This window comes from Chiloscyllium plagiosum, chromosome 18 (assembly GCF_004010195.1).
Source record: "Chiloscyllium plagiosum isolate BGI_BamShark_2017 chromosome 18, ASM401019v2, whole genome shotgun sequence".
NCBI classification, from domain to species: Eukaryota; Metazoa; Chordata; class Chondrichthyes; order Orectolobiformes; family Hemiscylliidae; genus Chiloscyllium; species Chiloscyllium plagiosum.
In genome coordinates, this window is record NC_057727.1 from 48435552 (window position 1) to 48448044 (window position 12493).

The 12493-nt window shown below is 42.2% G+C and overlaps 1 protein-coding gene across 7 annotated transcripts in view; it reads right to left on the reverse strand.

The window, feature by feature from the left end:
* The window catches only part of LOC122559093 (contactin-4-like), a 2522648-nt gene that overhangs the window by 46006 nt on the left and 2464149 nt on the right, over nt 1-12493 (reverse strand). The gene's annotated exons all lie outside the window — the stretch shown is intronic.

Below are 12493 nucleotides of genomic sequence, written 5' to 3' on the forward strand. Positions count from 1 at the left end.
TCCCATTGATTCTTGGAATGAGGGGATAACTTAAGGAGAAAGGTTGGACTCATTGGGTCTGTATTGAAGTGATGGATATAGACTGTGAATAGTGGAGTTTAGAAGAATAACAGGTGATATTATTGAAACCCAGATGGGGTCGATAAAAATACCTTGCAGGAGGGAGTAGAACCAAATGATGCAGTTTAAAAATAAAGGGTCAGAGAGGAAGAGATTTTTTTTTCTCTCAGAGAATTGTACTGAGCAATCGAGGCAATGTCATTGAAATTTTCTAAGTTAGTGACAGATAGATTGTTGGTGAATAAAGGAGGCAAAGGGTTAAGGGAGTAGACAGAAACTAAGACCAAAATCAGAACACCCATGTTCTTAGTTAATGGCAGAGCAGGCTTGAGGGAACAATGGCTTCTTCCTGCTCCTAACTCGATGCCTCGAATAAAAATCCAGTATTTTTTGGTGCAGTCAAGTGAATCTTGGAAACGTTGCAGAAATTTCTGCAAACAAGCTAAAAGGCTATATAAGTAGTTCCATAATATAAATAGATGCTCCAAATGCATTTTTCACACTGCAGTGACTCTGAAGGTTCTAAGAAGTCTTTATCATTAATCACATTATAAGTAGCACAACATACACTTTGATCAGTTAAATAGTTTCCTTCTGCTTTGACTTCTGTGGATGCTACTCTACTTCACAGAACTGCACTGGCTAGCAGTGAAGATATTTCATACTAATGTAGTAATTTAAAAATGAAAATTGATTTAACTGTTGGCTTTAATGCACGGATTCACTCTAAATTCACTAAATGAATGATAGCAATGCCGAAAAGGAGATACTCAAGGTTTACTAATTATTTTTCAAAATAATGACCTGAAATGGAGTGGGAACATCACTCCCACATGTCCAGTTTTTGTTTGACCATGGCTACTCAGTTCATTCAGTTTTTTTGCTGGTGGTCTGGCCCCTTTGAACAATATCTGAGCACCTCAGGTCATCCAACCTGACAGTGAAAAGGTCAAAGGATTGATCATCTCTGTTTCTAAAGAACATGGCCTCACACTTGTGTTCATTCACCTTGGCTTGCAAGGTCAGTTTGAACTAGTTGAAGCTGCTAATCAGTATACATACTGGCAGGATCCAGTGTCATCATCCATGTAAAGGAAGTTTTGACCTGATTATCTCTCCTACTTGGAATAGTGACCCCTCTTTTGCATGTGTCCTTCCTAACAGATTTGGCAGACGGTTCAACACAATGGACTAAAAGTCCAGGAGAGCGGGAGCTATCCTCCCCAAATCCAAATTTGATGAGACAGCTTACTATTTTCCACTCATTGACTGAAATTGCTTTACTGATGTTTATTTAAACAAAGAACACTTGTATCCATCCAATCGTGGATTTTCTCCCAAATCCCATTTTAGACAGCATGTAGCAGTGCAATATTTTTTCAAAGGATTTCTCATAGAGCAGGCTGTACAGACAATTTATCCAGATTGTCCCATATTCGATGTCCAAGACCTTTATGGTAGCAAGGAATCTGATACATTATTGATGACTTTGTTTGTATTGCTGTGGGTTCTAGAAATCTACAGGTGAATTGGAACCTTGGAGTTGTGTGTAAGTGAAGCAGCTTGGTTTGTGGATTAGGGACCAGTTAATAATCTCTTCTGCTGTCAACGACAAGGTAATTAGTTAGCTGAACATGTTGGGCTGTGAGGAATTCAGAGAAGCTTTGTTCAAATCAGAAGAGAAACCAGCAGATCTGCAGCAATCAATAACACCTTCCCTCAGTTCTCTGCAGTAAGTCACTTTAAACCAGAAGAAAACCAGCTTATCGCTCCTTCAGCAGTTAACATATAGAACATCGAACATAGAAAAGTACAGCACAGAACAGGCCCTTAGGCCCATGATGTTGTGCCGAGGATTAATGCTAATGTAAAATAAAATAACCTAACCTACACACCCCTCAATTCACTGCTATCCATGTGCATGTCCAGCAATCGCTTAAATGTCCCAAATGACTCTGCTTCCACCACCACCACTGGCAACACATTCCATGCATTCACAACTCTCTGCATAAAGAACCTTCCTCTGACATCCCCTCTATACCTTTCTCCAAATATCTTAAAACTGTGACTCCTCGTGCCAGTCAATCCCGCCCTGGGTAAAAGTCTCTGGCTATTGACTCTATCCATGCTTTTCATTACCTTGTATACCTTGATCAGGTCACCTCTCCTCCTCCTTCTCTCCAAAGAGAAAAGTCCGAGCTTAGTCAACCTCTTTTCATAAGGCAAGCCCTCCAGTCCAGGCAGCATCCTGGTAAACCTTCTTTGCACCTTCTCCAAAGCTTCTGTATCTTTCCTATAGCAGAGCGACCAGAACTGGACACAATATTCCAAGTGTGGTCTCACCAGGGACTTGTAGAGCTGTCGCAAAACCTCATGGCTCTTAAACCCGATCCCCCTGTTAATGAAAACCAAAACAACCTTTTGCTTTCTTAACAACCCTATCAACTTGAGTGGCGACTTTGAGGGATCTATGTACTTGAACACCAATATCCCTCTGTTCCTCCATGCTGCCAAGAATCTTTTCTTTAATCCTATATTCAGCATTTGAGTTCAACCTTCCAAAATGCATCACTTTGCATTTATCCAGATTGAACTCCATCTGCCATTTCTCAGCCCAGCTCTGCATCCTGTCTATGTCGTGGTGCAGCTTGCAATAGCCCTCAATACTTCAATGGTCGCTCCAACCTTTGTGTCATCTGCAAATTTACAAACCCATCCCTCAACCTCCTCATTCAAGTCATTTATAAAAACTACAAAGAGCAGAGGCCCAAGAACAGAGCCCTGCGGGACACCACTCAACACTGACCTGTAGGCAGAATACTTTCCATCGACAACCACTCTCTGCCTTCTGTCAGCCAACATTCTGAATTCAAATAGCCAAATCTCCCTGTATCCCATACCTCCTGACTTTATGAATGAGCCTACCACGAGGAACCTTATCAAATGCCTTGCTGAAGACCTTATATACCACATCCACTGCTCGACCTTCGTTGGCCTGTCTTGTCATCTCCTCAAAGAACTCAATAAGATTTGTGAGGCATGACTTGCCCCTCACAAAGCCATGCTGACTGCCTTTAGTCATGCTATGCTTTTCCAAATTGTCATAAATCCTGTCCCTCAGAATTCTTTCCAAAACTTTGCTGACCACAGACGTAAGACTGACTGATCTGTAATTGCCAGGGATTTCCCTATTACCCTTCTTGAAAAGAGGAACAACATTCACCTCCTTCCAATCCTCTGGTATGACTTCCGTGGAGAGTGAGGAAGCAAAGATTTTTGCCAGCGGCTTAGCAACCTCCTTTCTCACTTCCCGGAGCAGCCTAGGATAAATCTGGTCTGGCCCTGGGAATTTATCAACCTTAATATTTGCCAAAATGTTTGCCAAAATTTCCAACTTCATCAATCTTGATCTGTTCAAGCCTGTATCCCAGCTCCTCAAATTTCTCATTCACAACAACGTCCCGTTCCTTAGTGAAAACTGGAACAAAAAACTCATTTAGGGCTTCCCCTATCTGCTCAGACTCCATGCACAAGTTCCCTACGCTATCCCTGATCATTCTCTTATTCCTCAGATATGAGTAAAATGCCTTTGGGTTCTCTCTAATCCTTCTTGCCAACCCTTTTTCGTGCTCCCTCCTGGCACTCCTCAATCCATTTCTGAGCTCTTTTCTAGCAAGCCTGTAATCCTCTAAAGCTGTGCTAGATCCTTGCTGCCTTTACCTTATGTAAGCTGCCTTCTTCCTTTTGATGAGAAGCGCCTCTGTTCTCGTCATCCAAGGTTCCTCAATCTTATCCTTTCTTGCCTGTCTCAGAGGAACAAATTTGTGCACCACTCACAACAACTGCTCCTTAAACAGTCTCCACATGTCTTCTGTGCCCTTTCTGTGGAACAATTGCTCCCAGTCTGTACTTCCCAACCCCTGTCTAATAGCGTCATGATTTCCTTTTTCCCCAATTAAATATCTTCCCTTGGTAACTGCTCCTTTCCCTCTCCGTGGCTATGGTAAATGTGAGGCAGTTGTGATCATTGTCACCAAAGTATTCTCCCACCACGAGGTTTGACACCTGTCCTGGCTCATTGCCGAACACCAAATCCAAAACGGCCTCTCCCCTTGTCAGTCTGTCGACATACTGAGTAAGGAAACCCTCCTGAACATACCTGACAAAAACGGCTCCATCCAAATCATCTGCACTAAGGAGGTTCCAATCGATGTTGGGAAAGTTGAAATCATCCATAACAACAATCCTGCTACACCTGCATTTTTCTAAAATCTGCTGGCCCATGAGATCTTCAATCTCCCTACTGCTATTAGGGGTCTGTAGAAAACCCCCAATGAGGTGGCTGCTCCCTTGCTGTTCCTAACTTCCACCCATACTAACTCAGCAGACAAACCTTCCTCAACAACCTTTGTTTCTGTAGCTGTGATGCACTCTCTGATTAGCAATGCTACATCTCCTCCTCTTTTTCCACCCTTTTTGTTCTTTTTAAACATTCTAAACCCTGCATAATCTCGCAACCATTCCTGCCCCTGTGAAACCCACGTCCCCATTATGGCCAGAACACCACAGCCCCAAGTACTGATCCATGCTCTAAGTTCATCACTCTTATTTCTGACACTCCTTGCATTAAAGCAGACACACTTTAACCGAGTCCTTTGTTTCATCACTTGAGAAACCTTCCCGATAGATTCACTACATCCTGTCACTGCCCCATCTACAACTGCCCCCCTCGCAGATATGTAGCTCTGATTCCCACCCCCTTGCCAAACTAGTTTAAACCCTCCCGAACCACACGAGCAAATCTCCCACCCTGGACATTTGTGCCCCTCCAGTTCAGGTGCAACCCGTCCTTCAAGTACAGGTCCCACCATCCCCAGAAGGCATCCTAATGGTCTATGAAGCCCTCCCTCCTGCACCTGCCTCGCAGCCACGTGTTAAGCTGTACTCGCTGACTGTTCCTCACCTCACTCTCTCGTGGCACTGGTAGCAAACCCGAGATCACTACTCTCCTCATCCTGCTCTTCAGCTTCCAATCTAGATGTCTGTAGTCACTTTTCAGATCCTTAGTCCCTTTCCTGGCTATATCATTGGTGCCAATATGTACCACAATTTCTGGCTGCTCACCTTCAGAATCCTGTAAACCCGATCAACAACATCCCGAACCCTGCCACCGGGGAGGGAATATACCTCCCAGGAGTCCTGATCATGACCACAAAACCTCCTATTAATCCATCTGGCTATTGAGCCCCCTACCACTAGTGTTTTTCTATTCTCCCCCCCCTTCCCTTCTGAGCCATAGTGCCAGGCTCAGTGCCAGACACCTGACAACTATGGCTTTCCCCTGGTAGGCCTTCCCCACCAGCAGTATCCAAAACTGTATACTTATTGCTGAGGGGAACGGCCACAAGGGATCCCTGCCCTATCTGTGGGTTTTCTTTCTTTCCCCTGATCTTATCCACTTAAAAACTTCCCAGCAGCCCTCATTTCTCTCCGTCCTCTCCCCTCACCACTCTGTTCAAAAAAGTTGGTTTTTACTCATCTTTCCAGCAGTCCTCCACTCCTCTCTCACACCTCTAGATAAATGGAGGCCTCGCGCCTGAGGTAAGTATTTTAAACAGTTTTACTCACCTTCCCAGCAGTCCTCCGCTCCTCCCTCGCTTCTCTCAACAAATGCATATTGTCAGGGATTGTCCACCAACCTGAATTGGATAAGTCAGGGAACTTTCAGATGTGAACCAGCCACCATGTGCCTCCCAAAAACCAGGGGAAACATTCACATAAAGGAAGGGCAAGAAGAAGCCTTCAGATTGGCGTGAATCAACCCTACAGATTTTGGGAACAAAAATGACTGAACTTTTTTCCCTCCACTCTTTTTTTCAAGAATCTCTACAGTGAGGAAGCAAGCCATTCTGCCCAACAAGACCACACCAACTCTCTGAAGGTCACCCAGATTCATTCCCCTATATTGTAATCCTGCATTACCTATGGCTAATACATCGAACCGACACATCCTTCACTACACCCGAACACTATAGGTAATTTAGCATGGCCAATGCACCTAACCTGCACACCCTTGGACTGTAGGAGGAAACCAGAGCACCCAGTGGAAACTCATGCAGACATGAGAGAGAACGTATAAACTCCACTTAGACAGCTGCCCGAAGATGGAATTGAACCTGGGTCCCTCGCACTGTGAGGCAGCAGTGCTAACCATTGAGCCACCATGCCACCCGTCATTCAGGATTGTGTTTTTGTTTTCCCTGTGTATGTTTGTGTAAGAGGAAATTTCGAAAGGGTTTTGAGTTTTAATTTGTAGATTTTACTTAATTTAGTTTAATAATTTGCCAGGTAGCTAGAATCTTACATTCTGTAAGAAATAATTATGTATTTTTAAAATACCCAAACCACGTTGATGGTTTCGAACAGCTTGGGTCTGAAAATCAGATTGTTTGGGGATTTCATATATTTCTTTGACAAACTATAATTTTTTGAGAGAGGTGGAGCCACATATGCTTTCACTTTTGCCACCTATCTCGAAAGAAGACCTCAGACATTGATAGTTGATTGTCATGGACATCAGGAGATGCCATTACTGCTGGAAAGCCCATTGTCCACCAACCTGGCACCTGCTGATGAGGGAATCCAAACAGTCACAGAAACTGTTGATGTGCAGTAAGAGGATCAGGGAGAAGAATGGAGTTTGTTCAAGACAATGAGAGAGAGGCGAAACAATTCAGAGTCCTCAACAGTCTTGTTTTACAAGTTCATGATCAAACAGGACGCAGAGTGATGAAAAGGATGACCTTGCTGATGAGAGCACTCTGTTACTGGCTCAGGATGGTGGCTGATATTGATGACCATGGTCAAAATTGAGATGGGCATTTTGGCCAAAGCCAGGAATCAATTTCACCACACCATGGGTCTCTGGTTGCCAGGAGACCTCGAGATGGAGCTTTCAATTAATATTGACAGTCCTTATGTCCCTAACAGGACCAAGCTATTCTCCTGTTCAAAGCTATCTTCACCAAATTCAGGTGAGCTATTCCCACCTCTGACCAAAAGGCCTGAACTATAACTTTCATGAGTGGTTTGTCCGTTTTAGTGACCAGAGATGGGTTCACTGTGATTAAGGTTGCAACTTCCAGAACAAGATCCTACAGAGCACTACCAAGAGCCAGGGTTGGAGGATTTGAGCTATAGGGAAAGGTTGAATAGGCTGGGGCAGTTTTTGTTGGAGGCTGAGGGGTGAGCTTATAGAGGTTTATAAAATCATGAGGGGCATGGATAGGAAACATCGACAGTCTTTTTCCTGGGGTGGGGGAGTCCAGAACTAGAGGGCTTGGGTTTAGGGTGAGGGGGGAAAGTTATAAAAGAGACCTAAGGGGCAACTTTTGCACACAGAGAGTGGTACGTGAATGGAATGAGCTGCCAGAGGAAGTGGTGGAGGCTGGTACGATTGCAACATTTAAAAGGCGTCTGGATGGGTATATGGATAGCAAGGGTTTGGAGAGATATGGGCCGGGTGCTGGCAAGTGGAACTAGATTAGGTTGGGCTAACTGGTCGGCATGTACGAGTTGGACCAAAGGATCTGTTTCCGTGCTGTATATCTCTATGACTCTATGACTCTAAGAGCTGCATTATTCTCCATCATCCAGGGGATAGCGAACAGTGAGAATGATTTAACTATATTCTGCATGGCCACATGTGCACTTTGCCTCCTGAGGTTAAACATGAGTAGCCTGAATTCCTTCTGGAGCCGAATTATGCTTGATGGATGATATGAAGTGACTCACACAGAGGTATTGCAGAACCTCAACTATGGATGGCTCCAATGCAATGTTGGTGGATTATGGTGACCTGATGTGAATTAGAGGCTGAATCCAGTGTGAGGAAACCTTGTTCATTCCTGGAAGAAGGCAGAGGATGACCTACTGGGAGACAACAATTGAAGTAAATAAGAGGTACCAACCCTACAACCTTGGAGTCACCAACCTGGGATATCTGCTCCAGGTGCTGGAACCCATGGAAAATACCAATACAGAACAAACTCAGAAGGTCATACTGAGCAAATGATGGAATCACCCCAACCCTTTGCCCAGATTAGTGATATGAGAAGTGAATGCTTTCACTAATGTGGATCTGAACATTCTAGCCATCACGGTGCAAATGAACCTGAAGCTGGTGGCAGGCCTTTATCAGTAGATGGTGACAGTGAAGGATGGCAGTGAGCAGGGGAGCTTCAGCAGTAAAGCAGAATCTCTACGGAGGGAAAGGCCTCTTTTAGTGGAAAGAAGTCTCATGGAAAAAGGGAGAGACAAACAATGGGTTTCCTCAATCAAATGTAAACATTTGGCTTAATTTCACAGACACTCTGTTTACCTAGTTTAAACTTAATTTCCATTAAGTTTGTAAAGGTGAGATGCCAGTGGAATAAAGAATCCCTGCTTCATGGTTTTCGGATTATAATAAGACAGAATGAAATTGGTGTGGAAGGTATAGGAGGCTATCGCTGGAGGACTACAGAAGTGGGGAAGGTGTACAGATACTAGAAGCAAGACCATTGGGAAATTTCTAAATAAGGCTCAAAGCTGCAAGGTCAGAGCTGTCAAACTAGTGGCACTGAAATGGCCTCAGGAGAACCTGAGCAAAATTGTCTCTTCCCTTTCTGCTGTTAGCAGACTGTTTTGGAAATAAATTAATCAAACCCCCTTAGGATTAATTATCCTTACCTTTGGGCCTCCTTTAAGGCCCTTAAGCATGGCATGTTAACTGAGACCTTCCCTGATTTTCACTGAGTAAAGATGCTAGATAGGACAGGATCCTTGCAGTGTGGGTTCAACTCCAGACAAGCCTCTGAAATGATGAGGCAGATAGTGGGTATGTACCTAGTCTCAACCCTGGCATAACCAAATCCTGCTCTAAACTCTACTAATCTCACTCACGGGGAACTTAGGCTTCTTGTTTTATCAGCACAAGAATGTAGGCATATTTATCTTTTGAAACTGGTTTTAAGTTGTGAGCATGTAAAATCAATCTCCTTTACTTTGATATATTTGGAAAAACATTTTGTTAGCGTATTGAAAGTGCAGTACAAGATTTCAGTATCTGACCCGATTGCTTTAAAGCTATTAAAGAAATACATAACTTGTCTCTCTTCAAAAACAGAAAACATTTTATACAGAACTGTAATTATTACCAATGCCCAGTGGGTTCTGCAGTGATCAGTGTTGGAGCCCTTGCCAATTATGTTGTATATAAATGATTTAGACTGTAATGGAGGAGGGTTGAGCAGTAAGTTTGCCAATGATGTGAAAATTGGTGGAGGTGGGAAATATTGAGGACGATAGCTTTAGACCACAGAAAAATATTGACAGGCTGATCAATGACAAATGATATTTAATCTAGATAAGAGTAGCATGATGCCCTGAGGCAGGCTGAACAAGACAAGGGATATGTGATCCCAGGTCATGTAGATAAGCTAGTTAAGATGATATATGGGATACTTGACTTTATTCGCTGAGTTTAAGAGCAGAGAGGTTATGCTGACCTGTACAAAAGTCGGTTAGGCCACAGCTGGAGTATTGTGTCCTGTTCCACAATTCACAGTATAGGAAGGATGTGATTTTACTGTGAGGGTGCAGAGGAGATTGATGAGAATGTGGCCTGTGCTAGAGAGTTTTAGTGATGAAAAGAGATTGGCTAGACTGGGCTTGTTTTTCTTGGAGCAGATGAGCCTGAGGGGAGGCATAATTGACCTGCACATAGATAGAGTGGACTTTTCACCTTGTTGGAGGGATCATTGACCATCCGATATAGATTTAAGACAAAGGGCAGTAGGTTTGAGGAGATGTGAGGAAAAAATCTTTCACTCAGACGGTGGTGGGAATCTGCAACTCACTGCCTGTCAGAGTGATCAAGGCAGAGACCGTCATAACATTTAAGTAATAGTTAGATGTTCACACATGATGCCAAGGCAGACAAGGCTGTGGGCCAAGTGCTAGAAAGTGGGCTTAGAATAATTAGGTAGTTGGTTTTGACTGCTGCAAACTCAATGGGTTGAACCACATTTTTTCTATGGCTGTAGATCTCTTTGAATTCAACAAAAAAATCATTACTTACTCAACTAGTCCAGCCTGTAACCTTAGGCGACTGACTATGTGGAGTTTGCACGTTCTCCCTGTGTCTGCATGGGTTTCCTCCGGGTGCTCCGGTTTCCTCCCACAGTCCAAAGATGTGCAGGTCAGGTGAATTGGCCATGCTAAATTGCCCTTAGTGTTAGGTAAGGGGTAAATGTAGGGGTATGGGTGGGTTACGCTTCGGCTGGTCGGTGTGGACTTGTTGGGCTGAAAGGCCTGTTTCCAAACTGTAATGTAATCTAAAAAAAATCTAGTTTTGTACCAAATGGGTTTACTCTTTGAAGTTGGGCAGGGTAATCTAGGTGATTTGCAAAGTACATCGCTAGAGTAAAATACATTTTTTATATTGAATAAGAATCTTATGCCTCAAATCTGGGAGAGTAAGGTTTTATCTGCAAAGAAATAATTGTATTTTGCTTGTTTCTAAATTCAAATTCCGTAGTCTGATACAAAACCAATTGTACCACAATTTGCATAATTTGCTCTGAACATTAACATTAGAAATGCTAGATGCATCTGTATAGCATTTCAACATTTTGAAAATCCTGAACACAATAAAAAAGTTTGGAGTGAGGTGATGTGGCAGCTATTCTGCACCACCAAGATCCGACAAACAGCAATGTCCAATGAGTTTACTATCTTTTTTTGCTGTTAAGTGAGGAAATGAACACAGGAGAACCTTATATCCTTCTAATGTGTAAATGCTATCTTTAACATTCAGCTGAACAGGCAGATGGTTTATCACCTTATCTGAAGAATGTTATCTCTGACAATGCAGAGCTCCCTCAGTACCACATGGAATGTTGTGGTACACATGGAATGTCAGCACAGATCATAAACTCAAATACACAAATTTCTCATCCAGAGGTGAAAATACTATTAAATTTGCAAAGTAGACATATAGTTATAGAATCTTTAATTTAAATTTTCATGGTACAGTGTAGTCCAGAGAGCTATTTCAAGGTGTTCTTTTCAAATGTGCGAGGAGATTTCAGCAAAAGCAAGCAGACTCTCTTTCAACTCACAGCCAATGAGAAAAAAGAATTGAAAACAAAAATTACTGTACAAAGGTCAGGCAGCATCGATGCGGAGAAAGGAGAATTAACGTCTCGAGTCCAGTGACCCTTCTTTAGAACAATAAGAAATAAGTGTCACTTTATAATTAATTCAGACAGATCTATTTTAAAATATTCATCTTGAACATATGTTGCCCTTTATGAGATACAAATTCTATCTGCATTGCTGATTGACAAAGTAACACAATGCTTTATGAATGTTTCATTTTGCTACAGTTTTGTAAACCTTTTTTGATTAGAGATTATACTCGGACACAAAATGCAGTTAATTGAGCTATCGATGTGGACTTGAATTATACAGATGCAAGTGAAGAAACTTAATATATCAATTCTGATAATGAAATGATTGGCAGCTACCGCTAACTGGAAATTGTTAATTGTCCAGCAGTGTAATTATTTTTGAGTTATAAACTATAAAAACCCTTGTTGTATTGAGGAAACATTTCTATCTTGAGGATAATGATATGAACATACAGAAGGCCTTTGACCATTTTATTATTTTACAAACCCAAATAATTGCAAGAGAGGAGAACAAAATCTACAGGAATGACGAGTTCCCTGAAAATCCCAGCTTCTCTGTTCACATGCTCTGAATCCACACAAGAAAACTGGAAACAAAGTGCTGAGCACCAATCACTCGGTTTTCTTTTGCACACTAACATCAGTTCAAAATTTTCATTAGTGCTTGATAATTCCTTAGAATTCAGACTTTGAAACAAATATTCTATTTTTAACCCTGGGAAGTAGACAATAAAAGACTGAAATGTAGCACAGAAACTGCACATGAACAAGAACACTGTAATTTGACTGCGTGTCAGGAATAGCAGAAGCAAAGCAAAACTAACAGCTGTGAATTTCAAACTTCTTAAGTGTCCCAGGAATTTCCAACTTTCAGTATAACATGGTGTTGGATGGATGTAATCAATGGGTGTTATATATATTAAAGCAACACTGCTAATAGCAAGTAAATAGATCAATGCCATTAATAACTAAACTGAAAACAATCCATCTTTCGTTCAACATTTAAGCTTCTTGTAGTTTATGCTTGATACATAAATAATTCCCTATTTGTTAAAACATTCTGGGTCAACTGATTGTGCTATTTTTAGACTGTTTCTCTGATGATTTTTAAAACCACCCCCAGAGAGGCTTGAATTGTGCCTTTATCCACAGAAAATCCTTAAAGAAACAGGCCTGGATTCTCCCTGTGGAATCCCTCT